The 27,979-nt window shown below is 36.9% G+C and overlaps 1 protein-coding gene across 9 annotated transcripts in view; it reads right to left on the minus strand.

Moving 5' to 3' along the window:
- The window catches only part of FRS2 (fibroblast growth factor receptor substrate 2), a 108,715-nt gene that overhangs the window by 72,340 nt on the left and 8,396 nt on the right, over positions 1 to 27,979 (minus strand). The window contains exon 2 of one of the 9 annotated variants that reach the window (XM_074402571.1): positions 17,398 to 17,704. The exons of 6 other annotated variants lie outside the window; for them this stretch is intronic. The gene's annotated coding sequence lies outside the window, so the exon portion shown is untranslated. Of the gene's footprint in view, positions 15,259 to 17,397; positions 27,879 to 27,979 lie in introns of those variants that run through there. 2 more of the 9 variants (XM_074402572.1, XM_074402577.1) reach the window with 2 other exon arrangements.

The raw sequence follows: 27,979 nt of genomic DNA on the forward strand, positions 1-27,979 counted from the left end.
ATTAGCATCCTCAGAAATTACAATCAATACTATCTTTTACACCCAAAATAAAATTTCCCTTCTCTAAATTGATAAGATCTTACTAGCTTTCCGCACCTATAAATGCTATCAATGTTTACTGGTTTGCACCAAACTAGATTAATACTCACTACAAACTGAAAGCACTCATTAGTCTAGCATCTGTCACTCATGGTCCCTTACAGTCTCACTTTCTTCTCTTTCCCCACACCAAGAGCAGAAGATTCTTACGCTCTTCCACTACATTCCCACCTGAAACATCCCTGATAACAGTCAAATGTTCCCTTCCGCTTCCACAGGGATCCACTACGGAATTAACTGACCCCATTTACTTAGCAAACTAAAGGATGTAACTCAGTTTCCTACCTATATTTTTATGTGTCCACATGTGATTAGGAGGAGCAGGACACAGGAGTTTTGAATGGAGACACAAATGAGCCAAAGACAACCTTCTACCCTCTAAAGTAGCTGTAGCATAATACAAAAAGCAAACATGGAGCAGATGACCGGGGTCTTAATCCCAGCTCTGCCACTTTACCATGAGTTGAGTGATCTCCTTCACTTAGCATCTCAACTTGTCAGGTTCAGCCTCCAAAGGCATATATCCAGGAAGTACCTTAACTCAGCAGAGTCTCTGATGATGAAAAAGGAAAAAGAGGAGGAAGTGGAGGAAGAGGAGGAGGAAGAGGAGGAGGAGGAAGCAGTACTAGTACTAATGGTACAAGTAGCAGAGGTGATGGTAGTGATGATGGTGGTGAGGGTAGTAACATTAAGGCTACAACACAGAGGCTCTTGTGATTCTGGTAAATTACCAAGGAAAAAATATGCACTGTTCTGTAAACTGTAATTTAAAATCATATTTAACTGACACTTGTATGGTGCTCACCGTGTGTGCCAAGAACTGTCCTAAGCACTTTACAATTTATTTACTCATAACCACCTTATGATACAGTTATCAATATTATCCCCATTTTACAGATGAAGAAACTGAGTCACAGAGAGATTCAGTTACTTATCCAAGTCCCACAGCTAAGTGGTAGAGCCAGGATTCAAACCCAGGAGCCTGACTCCAAAGTCTGTTCTCTTAATTACTCCACAAAGCAGTCATGTAGTTATGGATGGATAATTATTTCTACTTACATTTACATAGGTTACATGATTTTTAGTACATATCATCCTGATTATGTCTTAGTTTAACATTTTAAATTACATTATCTGAATCTGTCAACAAGAAAACAATTATAATGGATATCAAGAGCATATCAGAAGCTCAGATCAGTGTTTCAACCAATCATATTCAGAAAATCAATAATGAATAGTAACATTCACTAAAGTATTTCATTGGCCATTCAGGGCTTTGTTATTTTTCACTCTCTAAAAAATATTATCAGTGTATCAGTTCATACATACACACAAAAACACATGAAATACTCTATATTAAATTATTAGTCAGCTTCAATGACCATGTATCAGGCTACTTAAATATATGACCAATCATATATATCCTAATGGCCAGTTAGATACCTTTGAACTTCAGTTACATTTCAGTGATAACTGTAAAAACAATCTATACACACCTCCACAGCTTACCAAAAGTTAAATTATACAATTTTTAAATTGCTGTCACAATAAAGTTTTATCTAATACCGGATTATATAGTCTTAACATTAATTAAATTTTTCTAGTTGATAAAATACACTTAATAATTAATTGCATTAATATTTTAAAATATTTTCCCTAAAGAATACATATCAGTCAGATGACGAAAGGAAAGGGGGAAAAAAGAGAATACTTCCCAAATTTATCAGCATAACTGTATTCTAAAATACTGGATAAACTCAAGAGACTACTAAACGTAATTAATAGTTTTATTAAGGATCCAGGATCAAACCAATTCAAGTGTTATAGAACCCAATTAAAACAAAATTAAATATAGTCTTCGGGGATACAGGACCGAAAAAACACACACACACACACACACACACACACACACACACAAAACCCTACCAGACTTCTGGAACTCTTATTAACATTAAGACAATAAACTTCATTTTGAAACAATTCCCAGAAGTGTTAATGCACAAAGTGACTCTTCCCCATGAAGAGAAATTTATGCAATATAAGCATATCTTGCAAGCCAACTCAAATAGTCTTCGGGTAAAAATAAAAAACATCTGAAGACAACTTTACTGTCTCATAATTTTTTAAAGCACTAGGAGAAATTTTTAGGTTAGTATAAAAACATTAAAGAAAACATGAAAATAAAATTAAGATAAGAAAAACTAATGAAACACTTCTGGAACATGGTGGTTGGGGGTAGATTTCAACTAACCAAGATGAAAATAACAGAGAAAAGATAAGGAACTAATGTGCAGAAACATTCTTGGAATCTGCATTGGAAACTAGTCATACAAAGTAATCATCACAAAATCAGGTCCAATCTACTGGTTAAAAGCATAAAGAGTTTTTATGATATTTTTCCCAAGCAAACTCAACGTAGACTTTTCCTCCACTACAAATACACAAAAGGTTTGTGTTGGTGTAATTTACTATGCCTTTTCTCAGCCCTAGGATATTTTTGTATCCAATCTCAAATTCCAAGTAAGATGCTAACTGTCCTCAAAACGTCGAGTTACTGGCAGAAACGTAGTTCCATGTCTAATAGAACTTTCATGCCATACAAGACTTTTAAGTAGACACTCTTTTTTAAATGCAAGACCACCTATATAGTTTTATAAAATAATAAAACTTGTAGAACACATTGTTTGATGATGTAATAAATAAAAAAATTTCCCTAGTATGAGAATACTACCTTAGTGCTTATTTACTCTATTGTTAAATTCTTATTATGTATTCCCTTTATTTTATGGAATTAGTAATTTAAGGTTAGCTACACAGTGAATCCTACTATTCCACCACCGTAAAAGCAGAGAAATGTTCCACAGAACTATATTACCAAAACATTAAGCCAAAAGTTGACAACTACAGAATAAAGTTCACACTTCCTTTGCTTCCATTTCCTCATTTGGTGATATTCAGTTTTTAGAAACGGAAACTGGAGAAATGAGAAAAGGAAATGGAAATTAGAAGAGGCCAGGCACAGTGGCTCACACCTGTTATCCTAGCACTTTGGGAGGCCAAGGTGGGAGAATCGCTGGAGGCTAGAAGTTTGAACCATCTGAAGCAATATACTGAGACTCCATCTCTACAAATAAAAATACAATACAATACAATACAATACAATACAATACAATACAATACAATACAATACAAAACAAAACAAATTAGCCTAGCATGGTGGCATGCACCTTTAGTCAGTCCCTGCAACTAAGGGAGGCTGAGGTGGGAAGATCGCAGCCTCAGGGTTTGAGGCTGCACTAAGCTGTGATCACACCACTGTACTTCATCCTAGGTGACACAGTGAAACACTGTCTCTGGGATATTAGGTTTCTACCATCAGATGCACAACTGTAAGCAACTTAAAAAGTAAAGAACTGGAAATAGTTGTCCATTTATTTCCATCAGGCTGTAATTCTACCTTGAGGAAGAAGGAAACGTTATTTGTGTTTTTAAAGTTATAATGTACATTTTATGTTTATAGCATACATTAAATAAAAAGAACATTACATTATGATAATCTATGAGAAAAAATATATTTATAATGGGATGCAACTGTTAACATAACAGACTTAGGTTATTTTCCCTCTATAATGTATACAAATGTTCTTGACTTATGATAGGATTACATCCCAATAAAGGTATTGTGGCGTCAAAAAATCAAAGGCAGAACCATCGTAAATTAGAGATCATCTGCACTTTGTTTTATTTGGTCTTTTCAAATAAATTCTCATTTCAGTCTCCTAGTTCTATGCTTTACATTTCCTTAAAAACTTATAAATTTATTATTGTATTTCATTTTATTTAGTTTTTTAGATGGAGTCTTACTCTCTCACCCAGGCTGGAGTATACGGGCATGATCTCGGCTCACTGCAACATCCACCTCCTGGGTTCAAGCAATTCTCCTGCCTCAGCCTCCTGAGTAGCTGGGACTACAAGCACATGCCACCACACTGCATTCGTTTCTCTCATATTTATAATTACCAGACTGTATCTATTAATTTGTTTGCTGCTTGTCTGACTCATCAGAATAAAAGCTCCATCAGAACAGAGGTATGACTCCTGTTCCCTCCTGAATACTTAGCACCTTAAAAACTGTATGGTATACAGGCATGCAATAAATATTTTGTATTTTTAGTACAGACGGGGTTTCACCATGTTAGACAGGCTGGTCTCAAACTCCTGATCTCAAGTGATACACCCACCTTGGCCCCACAAAGTGCTGAGATTACAAGCATGAGCCACTGAGCCCGGCCAAATTTTAAAAATTTGTAAAAGCAATTTAATACTAATTTTCATTTGGGGTTTAAAAAATAAAACCACTAGTGTTCTCATTTCTATAAAATGGCTAAACTCTGCACCCCAGGGGTGATGTGGGGCATGAGAACCTGCCCTTCCCCTCTGCTTTCTTCTCCTGAGCCATCATTCCCCATTTTACTCCTAGCACTGACGAGGTAAATGTAAAGACACTGTTCCACAACTTCAGCCAGTTCCTACCAACTACTGCCCAAACCCCTTCAACATCCCAAAAGAACCTCCATTACCATCATGCAGGAGTTCATGGTCTCTGGTGACAGGTAGATGTGCAAAGGACAGCTACTAATGCCCCCTCTTCACACACGAGGCGACTGCAACCCTTACTGGCAGCCACGGACTGGGGACTATCAGTAGTAGGTAGAATTCTAAGATCTAAAATCCCTGCTCCATGGTGTATATACCCTGCAAAATCTCTGGGACTATGAATATGATGGGATTTTACTCTCATGATCAGGTTAATTTTAAGAAAATGGGATTATCCACCTGGATAATCCTGAACTAGCCTCAAAAATCCTTCAAATGTAGGTCTGGAAGAGAGAAGTCAGAGAAATTGGTGGGTGAGAGATTAGACAAAAAGTATATTTTCCATAGCTGGTTTTCAAAATCTGGTGGGGGGTGGGGAGCGGAGAATATAGCAAAGAATAAAGGCAGCAACTGTAAGCTGAGATTGGCTCCCAGCTGACAGCCAACAAAGAAACGAAACGTCGGTCCTACAGCTGCAAGGAACTGAGTTTTGCCAATAATTTGAATGAGCTTAGAAGTGGATTCTTTGCCAGAGCCTACAGACAAGAAATCACCCCAGCTGACACCTTGATTTCAGCCTTGTAGTAATATCCTGAGCAGAGAATCTAGTCACACTGTATCCAGATTTTTGATGTATAGAACTGTGAGCTAATAAATGGGTGCCACTGAATTTACAGTAATTTGTTATACAGCAAAATTATTAAGGGACTCCTTGGAGGGAAAAGTTGTAGGCTGCTGCTGCTACAGTAGTAGGTAGATTTCCTTCTAGCTTCAGCAACACCGCCAATACGAAGACCAGAGGCAGACTATAAATTTGCCTGGAAACTAAAGAAAGGTCACCATAATGGAGTATATAACTTTGAAACCACACTGCATTCATTTCCTCATATTTATAATTACCAGACCATATGTATTAATTTGTTTACTGTCCGTCTCACTCATCATAATGAAAGCTCCGTAAGAACAGAGATTATGTTTCCTGGTCTCTGCAGACTACTTAGCACCTTAAAGAATGTCTGGCATATAGGCATGCAATAAATATTTGCTGGATAAATTGTCATCAACCAAAAATCACAGTGGCTAGGCATGGGGCTCACACCTATAATCCCAGCACTTTGGGAGGCTGAGGTGGGAAGACTGCTTGTGCCTAGGAGTTTGACACCAGCCTGGGCAACACAGTGAGACTCCACTGCAATAATAAAACAAATTAAAAATTAAAAATCATCATGGTAGGGAGGAAGGCAGCAAATTATACTGCCACGTGTATACCTACGCAACAATCTTACATGTTCTTCACATGTACCCCAAAACCTAAAATGCAGTAAAAATTTTAAAAAATAATAATAATCATAGTAAACTGTGTTATATAAAAGATTTTTTCAAGTAACTATATTATGAACTGGAAAAGCTGCATCCAACAAAGTCCATTCTAATAAATGATGTCCCTTTAATAAAAAAGACAGGTATTTCTCCATACAGTTGTTTCATACATGCTTCCACAGATGTCTACACTAATGCTATCCAGTAAAAAAATGCTTGTAACCTGGAAAATACATCAACAACAATAGAACGGTGTTTTAATAAACAATATGATAATGAAATCCCAGTATCAACTGATTAAGATGGGGAATTTACTTTCAGGTGATACAGCCAATTCATCACCTCTTTCCACACAACCCTCCAGACTTCAAGAATCCTGATATGCTTGAAGAAACTGAGAACCAGAAAAATCTCCAGATAAGCAGCAGAGCATATTTCTACAGTGAATCACATTTACATCTAATTTATTTGTTATGCTAAACTGAATGTTGCTCAAAATTAAGTTTAAAAGCCCTAATGCAATGCAAAACAAAACGTTACAAATTATACCTTCTACTAAATACAATTTCAGGCACCTGCAAGAGCAGATAACAGCAAGAGATATCTAATTCTCTTTTAATACATCTCTTCTGCTAGAAACAATTACTTCTACTGCTATTCCAAACTTCAACATGGGACATTTCAAAATGATTCACTCGTTAGTTGGTGGGTAATGAATGTCTTTCTACTCCCACAGAATCACTGTTACAAATGGTGGTTAGATGCTGTGAGCAGTCTGTACTTCAGGTACATTATAGAGCTTTGTGGCCTGGCAATTACACTATGTATTTATTTATATCTTGTCTCATTCTTTTAAAGGGGAAGAGTGAGGTTTTAATCATCATATGTAGCAATTTAATGATTTTCTTTTTAAGAATGGCAATTCCTAAACAAGTCTTTTTTCAACAGAAAAAGTTCATCTTAAATTGAGACCATCTCAATTCAGCTTGAAAAGAAGGCAGGGAAAGCACATACATTCCCTTTAGATATTCTTAAAATTAATTTTATAATGTAGAGAACAACAAAGTATTATTATGCATAATCCACAGAAAAGTAGAATGATTTTATCACTAAAAGTCGAAGAACTTCCAAAATGTGTTCAGAAGTAAGGAACAAATTTTAATTCTAAGGATAACAAAAAGTAAACCATTAATACATTCATTCTTCCCCCATCCACCAAAAGTAAAAGGAACTTCACATCTACGACCAGTGTTGGTTCACACCTTTGCATATGACTCACAAAACTACTTCTCAAAATTATTCTCTATCCCTATTATATATAATCACATTTCCTCAAAGTAGGATCTAAAAAGTGATGGAATTCTTCCTCTTTAGAGACAGTTCATATATAAAAAGATGACAGCCTAATTCACATTTAAGCTTGTATCTACATATTTCATTTACTCAATTATTATTGTTGAATTAAATAAGCCTGCTAAAACTCAATTGTAAGACCAGAATCATAATCTAAAGAATGTTCTAATAGTTACTATATTTGAAAGCTAAGAATGTATTTTCCTCATTGTTAGGTGCCTTGTCCACATTTTCATTTACTAATTTATATTCTAGATAAAACTTCCTAACACACTGAGGTAGTATTTTATTAATTCCTCTCTATTCCCACTGCCAATTCCTCTTCCTCTGCCACACCTTGGTGTTCCCCACTTTAGGATGTGTGTTCCTTACTTTAGGTAGAACCAATATAATAACCAATCATGTCATCAGAAAGTTAATAGTTTTCAATTCCTCAAGACTTCTAATTACAAGATCCTAGTCACTTCATTTCATTTGTTGTTTTTTTTTGTTTTTTTTACTGGGCAGATTTAGGCTTGGAGAATTTAGCATGTAACAGCATCTATCTAAGAGTTAATATCATTATTTCGTTGTTTTAATTTTGCCATTGCCAACTATTCAAAGCAAGTGAACTAGTTTTCCATTTACAGTACTAATATAAAGTTTCTCTTTAAATAAATGTATTTAAGTAAAAGAGTCATTTAAAGATATTAAGGAAATAACTGAATCTTAGAATGGCCCTCAAAAAAAATGAAGTGTCAGAAACACTACTTTGACCAAAACTGCGGCCATTTCTAAACTCAACTTTTTCTCCACATTTTCTGGCTTATTTGATGACCCCAAATTCTCAACTAAGCTCCAGATTCCAACTTGGGATGCTGTACCAGCACATCAAATTCAACACCATTTTCTTCTGGATCACCCCCCATTCCCATCATACTCCAACTTCACCAACAAAACCTAGCTAAATTCTCCTATATAACCATTTACACAATCTAAAAATCTAGGCGCTACAAGTGATTCATCCCTCTCTATTCACTGAATTCCAGAATTTACCAGCTCATTCATTCCACAAATAAAATCATGCACGCAAATAAAATCTCTTTATTTTAGAATGCTGTTTCTTAAAAACCTTTCACACTCCTTGAGAGGAGATAGGTAGCCTTGTGGACTCTTTCTCCAAAATTGGAGGGGGCAGGGCAGAGGGGAAGACATGAGATAGGACAGATTTGAAAAGAAACACCCTAAAATATTAACGAGTCATTTCTACATAGGTACATGGTAGAAATGAGTAAGTTCCATCTTCTCCATATTTTCCTGTAACTTTGTATGTTTTCTATATTTTTATCAAAAGAAAAAATACATTCCAAAAAGTAGTCCCATGTGGACTTGTGTCTCAATTCCTATTCAAGCATCCTAGTTCAAACTCTCTTTATATCCTCCTGCCTGTCCTCTAAACTGACCGTTGTAAAGGTCACTGTCCAATACATTATACACACAATTGCCTGAATAATACTCCTGAAAAGTTTTTACTAGGTTACACTTCTACTCAACAATCTTTAATAGTTTCCCATTGCCTGTATTCATATGAGTTGTCTACTCTGCTAGCTCTTGGGCACTTATCTAGCCCCAATTCTACAATACAACAGCATTTTCATGGTATCTAGAATCAAACTGTTCAAGTAATGTTTCCATCGTTTAACAGATGTGTCATCCTACAAAAGTAATTTAACCTCCAGATACCTTGGTTACGCATTTGTTAAAAGAGGGCTAATAATTCCTCATAAAGTTGTTATAAACACCAAGTATGTAATAAAGGATTGGTATATAACAGAAGCTCAATAAACAATAGTGCTATTATTCCTTTATAATCCTGCACACAATCTTGGCTCAAGGCTGGTTTGCCCACTGTCACAAATACTCTTGACTTTATGTGCTTGGCTCACAGTGTTCCCCATGCCCTGAATAACTTCTGTCAATTCTCCACTTCCTTAAACTCCTCTCTGAGACATGCACAGACCAGACCTCCCCAACTTCCCATATCCTCTTCAGGGGCGTTCAATCTTTTGGCTTCCCTGGGCCACATTGGAAGAAGAAGAAGAGTCTTGGCCACACATAAAATTACACCAACAACAGCTAATGAGCTTTAAAAAAAAAAAAAAAAAACGAAACAAAAGAAACAAACAAACAAAAAAAAAACTTGGGCCAGGCATGGTGGTTCACGCCTGTAATCCCAGCACTTTGCAAGGCCATGGTGGGTGGATCACCTGAGGTCGGGAGTTCGAGACCAGCTTGACCAACATGGAGAAACTCCATCTCTAATAAAAATGCAAAATTAGGACATAGTAGTGGTGGTCAGACATGGAAATGGTGGGGAGACAAAAATATACATGTGAAATAAAACTCAGTATTTTAATTAAAAAAAAAAATGCAAAATTAGCCAGGCGTGGTGGCATGTGCCTGTAATCCAAGCTACTCAGGAGGCTGAGGCAGGAAATCGCTTGAAACCGGAGTTGGAGGCTACAGTGAGCCGAGACAGCGCCATTGCACTCCAGCCTGGGCAACAAGAGACAAACCATAATGGTTTAAGAAAGTTTACAAATTTGTGTTGGGCTGTATTCAAAGCCATTCTGGGCCGCATGGACTGTGTGGTGGACAAGCTTGCTCCACACCTCATGGCCACACCTCATGGCTCTTGTGGCAGGTGGATTAATATTCAACTCATCTCAAAATTTATAGAGTTTAATGTTCTCTGTCTCAGCCTCTACTAGCCTATCATCAGTCTGAGGATAGTCAATGTGCCTTACACTTTTATCCCTGGATACATTAATTCCTTGTATAGAATAGATCCATAACATAAAATTATTGTTTTGCATATTTTAGTCTTTTGTTTCCAACTAGACTGCAATCTACTGTCAGGGCTAACTGTAAAAGCTAATATGCACATCAAAAAAATCTGAAAAAACAAACAGGGCCTGATGATAGATACTGGTGGAATATTTTTTTCCTGGAATAACAGTTATACTCTCATAATCACCTTACCATTTGATACATCTCCTAGCAGAACACAGCAGACATACCAGATCAGACTACTACTCTGCTCAAAACCCTCCAAGGACTTTCTATCTCACCCAAGTAAAAGAGAAAGTATTTACAATGGCCAGGCCCCTTGTTCTCTCTGCAGTTCCTTGAATACAGTAAGAAACAAATTAGCTCAGCTAGAGCTTTTACATGTGCTTTTCCTTCTCTTGAAATATTCTCTCCCAAATACCCACAAGGCTCACTCTCTCCCATGCTCTTCAGGCAACCTCAGGAGACAGCCCTTTCCTTATCATCTGCTATGGTCTGAATGCTGGCATTCCCTTAAAATTTTATGTTAAAACTTGGTATCCAACACGACAGTATTAAGCGTTAGGGCCTTTGGGGAAGTGATTTAGTCAGGGCGGCTCCGCTCTCATGAATAGGATTACTGCCCTTATAAAAGAGGTTGACGGGAGCTGTCTTGTCCCTTCTACCAAGTGAGCATACAGCAAGAGGCACCATCAATGAAGCACAAAGTATGACTTTACCAGGCACTGAATCAGCCTCCAGAACTATGAGAAGTAAATCTCTGTTATTTATAAGGTACCCAGTCTAAGGTATTTTGTTATATTAGCCTGAATGAACTAAGACACCATCCGATATAAAAGGGCACTAAGCTCACCCCACATTCCAACCCTTTCACCAGCTCTTTCTTCATAGTACTTATTACCACCAATTAATTAGATACCTGTTATTGCCTCTTTCTAACTACCAGTCTGTAAGCTCCATGAGTGCAGAAACCTTGCTTTGTGTACTGCTATGGCCCCAGGCCCCAGGCCCCAGTAGAGACAACAGGGCCCAAGAGTCAATAAAGATTTGTTGTATGGATAAATGAATCTAGATTGAATTAATTGACTCTAAACATTCTATCTTTTTTTTTTTTTTTTTTTTTTTTTTTGAGACGGAGTTTCGCTCTTGTTGCCCAGGCTGGAGTGCAATGGCGCGATCTCGGCTCACCGCAACCTCCGCCTTCTGGGTTCAGGCAATTCTCCTGCCTCAGCCTCCTGAGTAGCTGGGATTACAGGCACGCGCCACCATGCCCAGCTAATTTTTTGTATTTTTAGTAGAGACGGGGTTTCACCATGTTGACCAGGATGGTCTCGATCTCTCGACCTCATGATCCACCCGCCTCGGCCTCCCAAAGTGCTGGGATTACAGGCTTGAGCCACCAAGCCCAGCCTAAACATTCTATCTTCAATTTTATTTAATATCATCAGTTTTTTTATCTTTGCTTCCTCATTTCCCCACTCATAAATTTGGAATAATACCTAAACCTCGCAGGACTTGTAAGGATTAAGAGACAGAATATATGTAAGTGTAACATAGAATAGCATCCAGGACTCAGAATTGCTCTCCGTTACCTACTGTTATTAATTTCAGCCACTTATATCCAACTATATTCTTAGATATAAATGTATAATTCCTATTTGTTATGCCCTAAACAATGGTATTTGTAGGCAAATGATAAAGGCAACTAATTTGGTTTAGAGAAAACCATAAGTTATGTTAGGCAAAAACCAATGGAGTATAGAGTGTTTCCTAATATAATGATAAAACTACTCATACAACTGGAAGTTAGAATTGTTATACACTATTACTATAAATGAAAGCATTTGGTTATACATATGATCTGAAGCCTGTAAGAGCTTTACCAAACCCAAACTAGGTTGCTGTTTTGACTTTAGCTGCACACTTCAAAAATATGTAGATATACATAGTTTATCTTTCACAGGCTCCTTTCTACTGCAATCGATTTGTTCGTTGGACTACAAGCTTTAAGTGTAAATCCATGACATTATGTTTTAGAATACATTTATCAAAAAAAAAAAAACCCCACTAAAATTAAAAAGAAAAAATTAGGATTATTGTAAGTCAAATATTAATGCCTTATCGGAAAACTAAATGTAAGTTAAAACTACTTAGACTCCAAATCTGGCATACTATTAAGAAATCAATTAAGCACTATTTCTTTTCTTCTTTTTCTATTTTCTTTTTCTTTTTTTTTTTTTTTTTTTTTTTTGAGAGTCTTGCTGTCATCCAGGCTGGAGTGAAATGGAATGATCACAGTTCACAAAGCCTGCATTTCCTACGCTCAAGCAATCCTCCCGCATGAGCCTCCCAAGTAGCTAAAACTACAGGTGTGCACCACTACAGCCAGATAATTTTTGTTTTGGTTGTTCCTATTATTTTGTAGAGACAGGGTCTTGCTACATTACCCAGGCCAGTCCTGAACTCCTAGCCTCAAACTGTCCTCCAGCCTCAGCCTCCCAAACTGTTAAGCATTATTTTGTAATACCCCTAAATTTTAGATTTTTATTACAGTCTCAATTTTTTAAATACTCCATTCTAAAGAACTACCCAAACAATCTAGACTGTGTTTACAATGCAAAAAGTATTAGTGGATATACCCATACAACAAGGAAATATTTATTATATTGAAGCACAGACATGAGAAAATAATTAACAGAATTTCTAATGGTAAAAATGCCAAGACTAGCAGCTAAGTGCTAGGCCCATCAGGCACAAAGTAAGCTGAGTATATTCCACGTACAGTTCTGTTCTCTTAAGTTTCCACTGATTTGAAGCAATTACTTTTGTTCATAACACGTCACTTACAGCTTCTAACTTAGCAAGTATTTATTTAGCATTTATAAATGCTATTTCTTTTTTTTTTTTTTTTTTTTTTTTTGAGACGGAGTTTCGCTGTTGTTACCCAGGCTGGAGTGCAATGGCACAATCTCGGCTCACTGCAACCTCTGCCTCCTGGGTTCAGGCAAGTCTTTTTTCCTTTCTACTAGGTCCCATATCCTGAGGCAGTTGCTGTTTATAGCAAGTTTTCTTCCTACATTTACAACCATACTCTTTTTGTTTTTTTCTTTTGAGACAGGGTCTCTCCTGCTCTGTCACCCCAGCTGGAGTGCAGTGGCGCAATCTCTGCTCATTGCAGCCTTGACCTCCTGGACTCAAGTGATCCTCCCACCTCAGCCCTTGAAGTAGCTGGGACCACAGGCACAAGCCACCTCCATGGATAATTTTTTTGTATTTTTATAAAGATGACGTTTTGCCATGTTGCCCAGGCTGCTCTCAAACACCTGATCTCGGCCTCCCAAAGTGCTGGGATTACAGGCTTGAGCCACCGTGCCCGGCTAAATGCTATTTCTTATAAGCCACTTTTGGCCAAGAGTATGTGTTCTGGGATGTGAGAAGCAATAAATGCCTAAAAGCGCCTGTTCATCTCTGTTCTTCAGCTCGCAAGAAACATTTAAGTGTGCAAGAGATTTAGTACTCATACCAATACCAGAGAATACTGAATTAGAATCTAGAAGCGGCCAGGCAAAGTGGCTCATGCCTGTAATCCCAACACTTTGGGAGGCTGAGGCAGGCGGTCAGGAGTTTGAGATCAGCCTGGCCAACATAGTGAAACCCCATCTCTACTAAAAATACAAAAACTAGCCAGGCATGGTGGCAGGACACCTGTAATACCTGCTAGTTGGGAGGTTGAGGTAGGAGAATCACTTGAACCTGGGAGGTGGAGGCTGTAGTGAGCTGAGGTTGCGCCATTATACTCCAGCCTTAGCAATATGAGCGAAACTCCATCTCAAAAACAAAACAAAACAAAAATCCTAGAAGCAACAGGCTTATGTGGGAGAACTTACTCAGGTGTTGTGAGACAAAACACAGGGTCAGCACTTACAAGACCCTGAGAGTGAATGCCTCCTTGACTCACCCTGGTCTTAGGTAGAGCCAGGAATGCTATTAAACATTCTACAATGCATAGGACAGTCTCCTACAACAAAGAAGTACCTGGCTCAAAATGTCAATAACACTAATGCTTAGAAGCCCCAGTTTAAAAGAAAGAACTGAGTTACAATTCCAGCTCTACAACTCATTAGCTAAATGAACTTCTTCAGCAAATTATATAACCTCTCTGAGACAGCTTCCTTGTGTATAAAACGGATGTCATGCTTATACTGAAAGACTGCTAGGCGGAAAAACAAGCACAGAGTAGACACTATACAAATGTTAGTTACCATTCTTCAGAGTAAAATCTCCATCACAGACAGAGCTCTGTCCTCTCAAAGATGTATTTTTATATTATTATGGTACTATAATTAATTAAATTTATCTTCTATCACAATGTAAGGAACTTGTAGAGTCCTTACCTTATTGGACTTCATAGCCTCAACCTCTAGCACAAATGGACAACTAAATTCTAAGCACCTACCCATTACAATAAGGTATACACTGCATTGTGCAAAACTGTCAAATGTAAGAAAACATAATTCTCGCCCTGGAAAAATTTTGAAAGGAAGCCTAACAAGAAAACCAAACATACAGATAGATTTAACATACAGTAGGCACTCAAAAAAGCTCATGGATAGATGGGTAAAATTCACGTAAATAGCAGAATCCACAACTGCATACTAACAGGATGCAGATGAAAAAGTATTAAAGATATTTAATCAAGGAAAAGGTATATTTTAAATCAACATAATCCTACATATATGCAGCCAATATTTTCTCAAGGGAATGAAAGTACACTTAAGCCGGGCGCGGTGGCTCAAGCCTGTAATCCCAGCACTTTGGGAGGCTGAGGCAGGTGGATCACGAGGTCAAGAGATCGAGATCATCCTGGTCAACATGGTGAAACCCTGTCTCTACTAAAGGTGCAAAAAATTAGCTGGGCATGGTGGCGCATGTCTGGAATCCCAGCTACTCCGGAGGCTGAGGCAGGAGAATTGCCTGAACCCAGGAGGCGGAGGTTGCAGTGAGCCGAGATCGCGCCATTGCACTCCAGCCTGGGTAACAAGAGCGAAACTCCGTCTCAAAAAAAAAAAAAAAAAAAAAAGAAAGTACACTTAAAGAACAAACATCAAAATGACAAGTGATATCATTGGTCATTTTAGTAATATTTAGCTAAATTTCTTAATTCAGATGATGGTAGCACATTTTAACAGGTTCAAAGGGCATTTTAGGCAATTTAAAAAACCACATTAAATTTTAATGGGAGCTTATCAAATCCCTGACATTCACAATCTGTCAAAATTGTCTTAAATGGTCTGAGACAGAATAAAACCAAAAGGGCTGATGCCCAAATGTCTGAATACTTTGCTGAAAAGGCTGAGCTCAAGCATACCCAAAGTGTGTTACAAGCAACTTTTAAAATGCACAAATGTAACAATTATTTTTAAACCAACAATTTTAGAAAAATAGCAGTTCCTATCTAAAGCTTATATAAATATAAGACACTGGCTTTGCAAATGTCAGCGGAGTTTTACGATCTCTTTCTAAAGCAATAGTCTCTCTCTGTTTTGCTTGGTATCTTAATATGCCTTTAGTTTCAAAACTTAATTTGCCAACACTATTCCTCTCAAAACCTCAGGAATTCCATTACTAGTTTTAAACTAAATTAAAGAAAAATAGATGCATTCAACCCACAGCAAAAGTATGCACAAAGTGTTTGTTGATGCTCATAAATAGAGTGAGAAATTTAGACACATCTGAAGGACAATGGCTGTACAGTCAAGTCTATTTTACTTCACCATGGAACCAAATAGAGAATTACTGCTACCAAGTGAGACCAGTACTAGATACCTCTAAACTAACTGGGATATAACAGATGGAACATTATCTTTAAGTTAGAGCATTTGAGTATGTTTTCACTTCAGGGAAGAATGGTTACAGTATCCCTTAAGAAATCCATATGGAGCCAAGCTATCCTCTCTCCCAAAACAATCCTTAAAGTGCAACACTAACCACTCACTTGCCCCCCAAAAATATATGAGAGTTTTTAAAAAGGAATAAATGCTTAACATACAGATGGTTCTTTGTCTTTTCCCTAGAAATCTTCTTTTCCATTCCATTTCCCTTTGCTCAGATTCCATAAATCTTCCTGACAATTGCAGCCATTTCCACATTTCCATCATCTCCTTCAAAACCTAATTCATCTTAACTCACCTGAATCATAGGTATCAGGATCCCCTGGGTGGAACTAGGAACATATTTTCCCATTTCCCTGTTACCCCATTTTATATGACTTAATGGAAATATAGATTCATAATTCCAAATTATCTTTTTTGTTTGTTTGTTTCTTTGTCTTGTTTTAAACTATCCATTTCCTCTACCCCCAGTGTGTGGCCAAATTCTCCTTTAAACACAATTCATTCACAAGATACAGGCTATCTACATAAAGTAAAATTAAAAGCGACTGCTAGTAATGAAAATGATATATTTTTGATTAAATAAACCAGTGAAAGCCAGTTGTTTGTAGAAGAGTGATCAGTGCTTGCAATCACATAATAAAAAGAAAAAATAAATCAAATTATAAACAGCATATAACCACACTAGTAATCATATTTTTTTGCACAGTACCTTATAAAACTAACATTTTATCTTTAGAAATAAAATACATGAAGAACAATTTGGAAATATTTACCAAAAATGCTAATGTATATCCACTGGCACAGAAATTGTGCTTCTAATTTTAAATTACTGATAAATATTTGCATGGGCAAAATATGCATACAATAATCATTAAATCATTATTTTAAAAGCCAAACATAGGCCCAGCACTGTGGCTCACGTCTGTAATTCTAGCACTTAGGAGGACTGCTCGAGGCCAGGAGTTTGAGACCAGTGTGGGCAACATAGTGAGTTCCTGTCTCTATAACAAAATTTTAAAAACTTAGTTGGGCATGGAGGTATGCACCTGTACACCTGTAGTCCCACCTACTTGAGGAGGCTGTCACAATGATCACTTGAGCTCAAGAGTTCAAGACCGTGGTGAGCTATGATTGTGCTGACACTGCACTTCAGCCTGGGTGACCGAGTAAGACTCTGTCTCAAAAAAAAAAAAAGAAAGAAAGAAAGAAAGAAAAGAAAAGAAAAGAAACACACTAAAGTAGGAAACAAGCTTAATGTCCACCAAAAAGGGAATTTATAGTACATTCCATTCAACTGATACTATACCGCCATTAAAAAGCATCACTATGTATAGGCCGGGCACAGTGGCTCATGTCTGTTAATCCCAGCACTTTGAAAGGCCAAGGTAGGCAGACTGCTTGAACTCAGGTGTTTGAGAGCAGCCTGGGCAACATGGCAAAACGTCATCTTTATAAAAATACAAAAAAAGTATCCATGGAGGTGGCTTGTGCCTGTGGTCCCAGCTACTTCAAGGGCTGAGGTGGGAGGATCACTTGAGTCCAGGAGGTCAAGGCTGCAATGAGCAGAGACTGCGCCACTGCACTCCAGCTGGGGTGACAGAGCAGGAGAGACCCTGTCTCAAAAGAAAAAAACAAAAAGAGTATGGTTGTAAATGTAGGAAGAAAACTTGCTATAAACAGCAACTGCCTCAGGATATGGGACCTAGTAGAAAGGAAAAAAGACTTGCTTTTCACAATAAGCCCTTTTGTATCTTTAAATTTTAGATCACGTACACATACTACACTTTTGTTAAAATGAATAATTTTTAAAACAGCAAAAGAATTTAGGACATTCTCTCAGATCTTCTAATCCATAAATAGTTCTACTATTTTATCTCTAGGCACTTTTAATTAGGACTGAAAATCTAGGCTACTAGAAGTTACCAATAAACAAGAGTAGAGGACTTATTTCGCCTTTAGTGAAAACTATAACCATGGCAACTTTGCATCAACCAAAACAAAATATAAGTCAAGAAATAAATGAAGAATGTATCTTACTCAAAGCAATTTTTTTTTAACAGAAATAACACTGAACACAATATAATTTTGTTAGCACTCTACAAACTGTGCTTTACCAAAAGGAAAAAACCATCTGGCTGAAATTTCTGGTTAGGGTCTACATCTCAAATGGCTACATGCACCAGAAATATTTTATAAAGAACCTAAGAAGTGCCAAAATCATTTGAATCCAAAAGGCAGCTAAAAACAAGAGGAGGGGGAGGAGGAGGAGAAAAACTTGGGCAAAAGTTTCAAATGAGAAAAAAAAAAAAAAAAAAAAAGCCACACACTTTTAAGGTATTTTTCTAATGGAAGTTTTCTTTTTAGCTTTTAAATTCCAAATAAGCTGAACACTATAACCCTCAATTAGTCATTAAAACTCAAGAAATTTAAAGAAACAATTTATCTCCTTTTTAAGCTAATGTTTAAATGTTGCTATTTAAATGTTGCTATTTAATATGATTTTTGTTTTTGCTACTAAAGAATTATTAATTTAATAGTGGCTACTACTACTCAGGTCCTCTCTTCTTTCTCAGATTCAAACAATCTGTCTGATTATAAAACCAGAAAACAAATTCTTGAAATGGGAAAAATACATAATGGTAACATTATGTAGAGTAGTATATTTGTTTTTTGTTAAAATCCTTTTATTGGATCTCTTGTTAATAACATTATGACTTGGCCATCTGAACATACTGCTACAACAGTATGTTTTAGACTTGATGACCTATTTTTTTAAAAATCAAACTTTATAGCCCAAAGTTTTGTTGTCACAATCAATTACAGTCTTTTGACGTCTAGAATATACCTCTGCAAACAAAAGACGTTAGCTGGCATATCAAATAATCAGTATATTCCTTTGCCAGATTCAAATACTCAGGCTATTGACCCCCCCTCACCCACAAAAAGCCAAAAAAAAAAAAATAATCCCCAAAACTTCATGAAAGGTATAGTTAAGAAAACAGGATGTAAAAAAAAAAACCCTCAGAATTAGTATGTGCTGTTTACATATCTGGACAATTACAAAGAAAAAAGATAAGAATGTCAACTGATAATTTTCATTTCTGACTATAATTTTATATTTATTGGTAAACTACTAAAGCTCAAGAGTGACTTAGGTACTTCATACATTCGACTACTGAGTACTGCTAATCATAATTATAATCAGATCAAGGTCAAGGATTCACAACTATAAACAACAATAACAAAAAACCCCACCTAAACTCATATTTAAAGACAATGAGTCCAGGACCAGGACCACCTAAGGTAGAACTGGGAGTTCCTTAAGCTATTTTGGAGATTTTAAAATAGTGTAACAGCCTTATATACTGTCTGAAATACAGTTTCATACACAACCAAAATAACCAAATTTTTTTTTTTTGGACTGGAATTAAAATTCAATGTGGTTTACTTGAGAGCAATATAAAAGTCTCACATGCCGTAGGAAAAAGAACTTAACGTGGTAATGCCAGTTATCACATGATGATTAGAAGCTCTGGTTGGGGTTACAGCCTTCATTATTAAAAATAGAAAATCCAATAAATAATAAATGTATTTTATTTTGTAGAAACTTTTTTAGATGTCAGCATCTGAAAATGAAAATAGAGTAATCTGGGGTTTTTTTCCCCCCCAAATGTTCTAGGAAAGCAAAATGCCAACTAAAAACATACACCAGGCTCTAAGTACTGACAAAACATTTAAGTTTAATCGGGAAAAAGATTTATGTGTGCTGGATGAGGATAGAAAGATACCCATGAATTACAAATATATATGTGTGTATATGCATGTCTGTATATGTGTGCATATATATATATATATATATATATATATATATATTCCTTTTCTTTAAACCCTAATGGCTCAACTGATGCCTCATGAAATAGTAGTGACATAAAGATGAATGATCAGATTCCAATCTTAAGGAAATCTAAAGGGATGAAGAGTAAAGTTTATGCCTGTGCTCTCCACTCCATTTTTCCCCTTTACATTCTTTCATTTTGCAATGACCTCAGTAGTTAATAACAATGCAAGGTCTTAGCCATAATTATCTCACAAAGACATAACCAATATAAAACAAATGATTATAAGCTTTTTTTTTTTTTCCCAGACAGGGTTACTCAGGCTGGCGTGCAGTGGCGCAGCCTTGACCTCCAGGGCTCAAGCAATCCTCACACCTCAGTCTCCTGAGTAGCTGGGACTACAAGCATACACCACCATATCCAGCTAATTTTTTGTATTTTTGTAGAGATGGGGTTTCACCATGTTGCCCAGGCTGGTCTCAAACCCCCTGGGCGCAAGCAATCCTCCCATCTCAGCTTCCAAAAGGGCTGGGATTACAGACAGAAGCCACCTCACCCAGCCTTATAAGCTTAATTTTTATCTTGGAATGTACCCTCATGTTTCTTACACAGAGTCAGTGCAAGAAAAGAACCAAGGAGCAAAACGAAGCCAGTACCTAAGACGTGGGACAACATACAGAACACTGCCTCAAACACTACCTGAAGACCACTCAAGATTACTTATTGACTGGGTAAATCGGATGACCTAAAAGGCATCAAACACCTACACAGAAGGCAAGAGTACATGCTATATTTGAACCTATACAGATCTAGGTAAAAATCCTGGGGCTCCATTATTATCACCTGCCTGACCTTGGGAAGGTTACTTAAGTCTCTGAAGCCTCAGTTTTCACATCTATAAAATGGAAAGAGGAATAATAATTCAGTAGAAACTCTTTTAACAGACCTCTACTATATCCATCTTACAAATACAAAGCTCTCCAATCCCTCCATTAATCACTCTCTAATGCCCAACACAGGCTCATAACATACACCTAGTAGTCTTCTAAGTAGACCACTTTCTTAACACGTCCCTACCCTTTTTAGGCACTTAATGTTTACTAAGAGCCAGCTGTCCATTCCCAAACCAGTTTATGCCAACTGTACTTGTTACTGTAATTATGTAATTTAAGATCATATGAATTGATGAATTATGAGGAAAAAGTTGTTTCTGTAAAAATTATGTTGAAAAGTTCAAAAAGATTCAAAGGTTAGTGCTTTTTAAAGTTATTATGGAATTAGGTATATGTCAAAACAGCTTTAAATAGGAGGAAAAGCATGAAACAGTAGAAAGATTTTATATACCAGCATACCTCAAAGATATTGCGGGTTCTATTCCAGACCACAGCAATAAAGCAAATTTTGCATTAAAGCAAGTCACACAGTTTTTGGTTTCCCAGGACATACAAAAGTTATGCTTACACTGTACTGTAGTCTATTAAGTGTGCAACAGCATCATGTCTTAAAAAATGCACATATCTTAATTTAAAAACACTTTATTACAACAAAAAATGCTAATGATCATCTGAGTCTTCAGCAAGTGGTCATCTTTTTGCTAGTGTAGAGTTTTGTCTCAAGGTTACAGCTGCTGACTGATCAGAGTGTTGGTTGCTAAAGGCTGGGGTGGCTGCAGCAATTTCTTAAGGCAACAATCACTTGCTGCATCAAATGACTCTTCCTTTCACAAAAGATTTCTCTGTAGCATGTGGGGCTATTTTACTGCATTTTACCCATAGTACAACATCTTTCAAAATTGGAGTTGTCAATCCTCTCAAACCCTGCCACTGCTTTATCAACTCAATTTATGTAATATTCTAAATCTTTTATCACTTCAACATGTCCACAGAATCTTCATCAGGAGTAGCGTCCATCTCAAGTAACTATTCTTTGCTCATTCCTAAGAAGCAACTCCTTATCTCTTCAAGTTTGACCATGAGATGGCAGCAATTCAGTTACATCGTCTGGCTCTAGTTCTAATTCTAGTCCTCTTGCTATTTCCACCATAAATGCTGTTACTTCCTCCACTGAAGTCTTCAATTTCTCAAAGAGATCTATGAGAGTTGGAATCAACTTCTTCCAAACTCCTGTTAATACTGATATTTTTACCTCCTCCCATGAATCACAAATGTTCTTAATGACATCTGGTATGGTGAATACTTTCCAGAAGGTTTCTGATTTACTTTGCCCAGATCCATCAGAAGAATCACCACCTATGGCAGCTATAGCGTTAAAAACTAGTATTTCTTAAACAATAAGACTTGAAAGCCAAAATTACTCTTCAATCTATAGGCTGTAGAAAAGATGTGTTAGCAGGCATGAAAATAATATTAATCTTGTATATCTCTATCATAGCTCTTGAGTGACCAGGTACACTGTCAATGAGTAGTTAACATTTTGAAAGATATCTTTTCTGGGCAGTAGGTCTCAACAGTGGGCTTAAAATATTTAATAAACCATATTATAAAGAGATGTGCTGTTAGCTAGGCTTTGTTGTTCCATTTATAGAGCAGAGTAGATTTATCATCAATGTTAAGGGGCCCCAGGATTTCTGGAACAGTAAATGTTAACTTCAAGTCACCAGCTGCATTAGCCCCTAAGTAGAGAGTCAGCCTGTCCTTTGAAGCTTTCAAGCCAAACATAGATTTTTCTCTAGCCATGAAAGTCCTAGACAGAATCTTGCAATAGAAAGCTGTTTCATCTCCCTTAAAATTTTGTTGTTCAGGGTAGCCAGCTTCATCAATTAAATTAGTTCTTCTGGGGAGGCGTGGTGGCTCAGGCCTATGGTTCTGGTGCATAAGGAGGCAAGGTCAGGAGTTTGGGACCAGCCTGGGCACACAGAAAGCTCTCATCTATATAACAATAAAACATAATTCTAAAGATAAATAAATTAATAAATAAGTTCTCGATAACTTGCTGCAGCTTCTACATCAGCAACTGCTGCTTCACCTTGCACTTTTATGTTACATAGATGCCCTCTTTCCTTAAACCTCATAAACCGACCTCTACTAGCTTCGGACTTTTTTTCCTGAGGCTTCCTCACCTCTTTCAGCCCTCATACAATTGAACAGAACCAGGGCCTTGCTCTGGATTAGGTTTTGGCTTAAGGGAATGTTATGGCTGGTTTGAGCTTCAGGCCACTAAAACTTTCTCCATACCAGCAGTAAGACTTTCACTTTCTCACTGTCTGTTGTTCACTGGAGTGGCACTTTTCATTTCCTTCAAGAACTTTTGCTTTGCATTTATAACCTACCTGGCACAAGAGGCTTTCTCTTTCAACATGCCTTCCTCACTAATCTTAATCATTCCTAGCTTTCAATTTAAAGCGACAGATGTGTGACTCTTGCTTTCACTTGACACTTAGAGGCCATCATAGGACTAACTGGCCTAATTTCAATATTTGGGGGTCTCAGGAAATAGGGAGCCCTGAGGAGAGGGAAAGAGATGGGGAAACAACCAGTTGGTTGAGCAGTCAGAACACACACAACATTTCTTGATCAAGTTCGCCATCCTATATGGGCATGGTCTGAGGTGCCCCAAATTAATTGCAATAGTAACATCAGAGATCACCATAATAGATAAAATAATTATAAAAAGTTTGAAATACTGTGAGAATTACCAAAATGTGACCCAGAGACATGAAGTAAGTACATGCTGGCTGCAAAAATGGTACTGATACAGAATTCTGAACAGGGTTGCCACAAACCTTCAATCTGTAAAAATGCAATTATCTGCAAAACACAAAAATATGAGGTACACCTGGATTACACTGGAAGTGCCTTATATTCTCTCTTCTCCTTAAAAAAAGAGAATTATTGTGCCAGGCGCGGTGGCTCAAGCCTGTAATCCCAGCACTTTGGGAGGCCGAGGCGGGTGGATCACAAGGTCAAGAGATCAAGACCATCCTGGTCAACATGGTGAAACCCTGTCTCTACTAAAAATACAAAGTATTAGCTGGGCATGGTGGCACGTGCCTGTAATCCCAGCTACTCGGGAGGCTGAGGCAGGAGAATTGCCTGAACGCAGGAAGTGGAGGTTGCAGTGAGCCGAGATCACGCCATTGCATTCCAGCCCGGGTAAAAAGAATGAAACTCCGTCTCAAAAAAAAAAAAAAAAAAAGGAATTATTAGGATACTTAATGGATAATGCTGCATGGCTGTGGATTATGCCAAAAAAGGCAATCCAGAACTCTAATCAAAGAACCCATCCACAAACAAAAACCTTGACCCTATAGGGAAAAAGTGGCAAAGAAATGTATATTCTAGTTAAAATAAAAAATACATTATTTTTTATGATTCCTTATAACCAACATTTTCAATTATCTACTCAATATATCACAGAGGATCTCTATATGTAGCTACCTCAAAATTTATAGAATTATTGTGAAGACAAAAAAAAGTACTTAAGTACAGAATCTGAATCTTAGTAAGTATTTAATTAAAACCTACTGTTTAGGGCTGGTTTGGTGGCTCATGCCTGTAATCCCAGTACTTTGGAAGGTTGAAGGGAGTAGATCACCTGAGGTCAGGAGTTCCAGACCAGCCTGTCCAATATGGTGAAAACCTGTCTCCACTAAAAATATAAAAATCAGCCGGGCATGATGGTGGGCACCTGTAATTCCAGCTACTCAGGAGGCTGAGGCAGGAGAATCGCCTAAACTCAGTGCAGTGAGCCCAGATTGCACCACTGCACACTCCAGCCTGGGTGACAAAAGCTAGACTCCATCACAAAAAATAAAATAAAAACTTTCTGTTTTCTTTAAGAGGTTTTTGTTTTTTTTTTTTCCTCCTTTGAGATGAGGTCTTACTGTGTCACCCAGGCTAGTCTTGAACTCCTGGGTTCAAGTGATCCTCCCACATAAGTAGCTGGGACCACAGGTGCATGTCACCATGCTTGGCAGGTTTTGTTGTCTTATGTTGTTATCAGAATAGAGTACTGTTGTCTCCCAAAACATACAGAAAAGTAAAAGATGTACAATTTTCTTGTTATTTTTATATTCTTATATGTTACTCATACAGACTTCAGATATTATTAGCCATATAAACTCCTTAGCAGCCACCAAAAAAGTCAAGGCCGATACTCCTGAGAGCTCCAGGAGACTGTAGTCTCCCAGGGGTATACTTAACTATAAAGATTACAGTAATGTATTACGTATTAGCATGACTAGACACTTGAAACTGACAACATACAAAAAATAAATGAGGTGCTGGCATGGGACCAGTGGAGGGAGCAGCACCTCTCTGAACAGGGAGCCGACAGGAGGAAAGGTAGAGAATCCAACTGAACAGAGTAACTAGGAGATAATGATAAAGACCAAAGAGAAGCAATGTAGAAACTAGCAATCATTTTGTAGGTAAACCTGTAAGCTAAAGAGAAGGGTGTGGCAATTCAACTTCTAGCTCAGAACTGTTGAACAATGGCACAGATACTAAAAAGCTTCTCCAATTAATTAAAAGCAATATCACATTTTTTAAAGTTCATGTCATTCTGACACTACAATCAAATTTACTCTTCATGAAAAAATGTTATATCAAGACATGCACTCTAAAACTACAACAGTGAATTACCTTTGTCACCTACTGAGTTGTGGGAAGGGGAAAGCAGCACTAATACCCAATCTAACAAGAATACAGTTGAACAGTACTAGCAATACTATTATTTTGAAAAGCAATGTAACCACGTTTCAAAACTTAAAAACTCTCATATCCTTTCACTCAAAAATCACACCTGGGAATCTACCTTAAGGAAATAACCAGAAGTATGAAGAAATGCATATACTCAAAGGTGTTTTCTGCGACATTTCTCTTAAGCTTAATTTCATTTTTATTTATATTTTGCAACATTTCTACGACAGCAAAAACTAAATATGATGCATGGTGACACAGAAAATAATATAAAGTTTTTTAAAAGCAGCAAATAAAATTGAGCATATACTATAAATATAAAATGTATACGAAAAAGGGTATTAAAAAATTCCAAAATGATAATGAGTGTATTAGAGTGATAGAATTAAGAATTTTTTTTCTATTTTTGTAAACTTTCTTGAGATTTCACTTTTTGAATTAAAACAAACTACATTTTTAAAACATGAGTCTCCAAAGATTACATAATACATGACTTCATGCAACATTCTCAAAATGACAAAACTAGTGGTTGGGGGATGTGGGGTATTGTAACTATAAAGATGTAGCACCAAGGAGTTCTTTCATGGTGATGGAACAATTCTGTATCTTGACTGTGGTACTGTTTCCACAAAACTACACAAGGGATAAAATTACACAGAACTAGATATACACATGCACACACAAAGAAGTCCAGGTTTGAAAATTGGTGAAATCTGTAAACATAAGTAGTCTCGTTAACAGTAATGTATTGATGTCAATATTTTTGTGTTCATAAATGACATCTATATAAGATGTTTTCATTGGGAAAACCAAGTGAAGATATGCAGGACTATTACTTTCCAAATTCTTTTGAATCTACTTCAAAATAAAATGTTAAAAAAAATACATGTGCTAGCATATGTAATATTAAACTTTTCTTTGAGAGAGTAGGAGATGTGGAGATGTAAAATGAGCCCTGTAACATGAAGCTTTCAAGGCACTGAGCTACTAACTATTCACAAACCCCACAGAAGTCAAATGGCGGTCTTTAGACTGAATGTAATTTACTTAAGTCAGGTTTTAATTAAAGGCCTCAATTTAAACGAAAATGTCAGTCAATTTTCAGAACATGCTTAACTGAATAGTTTTGAACCTCAAAACCTATACTTAATATAATTTATTAGGCAAGAGCCCTTGGAACTTTCTTCCTTACCAGAAAACAGTTTCAACAGATATAAATGATATTTTCTTACATATATTCACTTTAAATATATAAATGACTACTACAAAGTATATAAAAGTTTATCACCACTGGACTGTGCTCCATGACAGCAATCACATCTGTCTTAATTAAACATTTTAACACAATGCCTAGCATGGTTCTTGATATAGCAGGCTCCCAACAACTACCTACTCAGTCAGTCAAGGGATGAATTCATATTCTAACCAAAGTTCAATGCCCAAGTCTCTCCAGCTTTAACTGGGAATGGGAGGTAGAGAGTAAGAGGGAAAAAGGACCCAGCTTTTAACAATATACCAGATCAAAGGATTATATTAACCAATATTACCTGTAATAGCAATGTAAAAGTTTACCTTAGGAAAACCTTAACTCACCTCCTCTAATCACTCAAATCTTAAAGGATTGTTTAATAAAAAGAAATGATCTGGTATCAAGAAATCTGCTTCACTAATCTTTGTCACCTAATGCTTTCGAATTTTCTTTGCTATGTGCAAATCTATCAACTTTTTGATCTGACAAATCTTAGCTAGAGTCTTCTGATTCCACTTATAAAAAGTACCTAGAATAGTCAAATTTGTAGAAACAGAAACTCAAATAGTGGTTGCCAGTAGTGAGACAAAAGAGGAAATAAGGAATTACTGTCTAATGGGTACAAATTTTGGCTTGTGATGACAAAAAAGATCTGGAAATCAGTAGTGGTGACAGATGCAAAATGATGTGAAGGCACTTAATGCCACCAATCTGCACACTTAAAAATGGTTCAACGGGCTGGGTGCAATGGCTCATGCCTGTAATCCCAGCACTCTGGGAGGCCAAGGCAGGCGGATCACCTTAGGTTGGGAGTTTGAGACCAGCTTGACAAACATAGAGAAACCTTGTCTCTACTAAAAATACAAAAAATTAGATGGATGTGGTGGGGCATGCCTATAATCCCAGCTACTTGGGAGGCTGAGGCAGAAGAATCATTTGAACCCAGGAGGCGGAGGTTGCGGTGAGCCAAGATCACGCTATTGCACTTCAGCCTGAGCAACAAGAGTGAAATTCTGTCTCAAAAAAAAAAAAAAAAAAAAAGTTAAATGGTAAATTCTATGTTTTTTACCATAGATAATACCAAATTTGGTAAAATACCAAATTCTGTGTATTTTACCATAATAATAAAAAAAAAGGTGTAAT

Source organism: Saimiri boliviensis, chromosome 7 (genome assembly GCF_048565385.1).
Source record: "Saimiri boliviensis isolate mSaiBol1 chromosome 7, mSaiBol1.pri, whole genome shotgun sequence".
NCBI lineage: Eukaryota > Metazoa > Chordata > Mammalia > Primates > Cebidae > Saimiri > Saimiri boliviensis.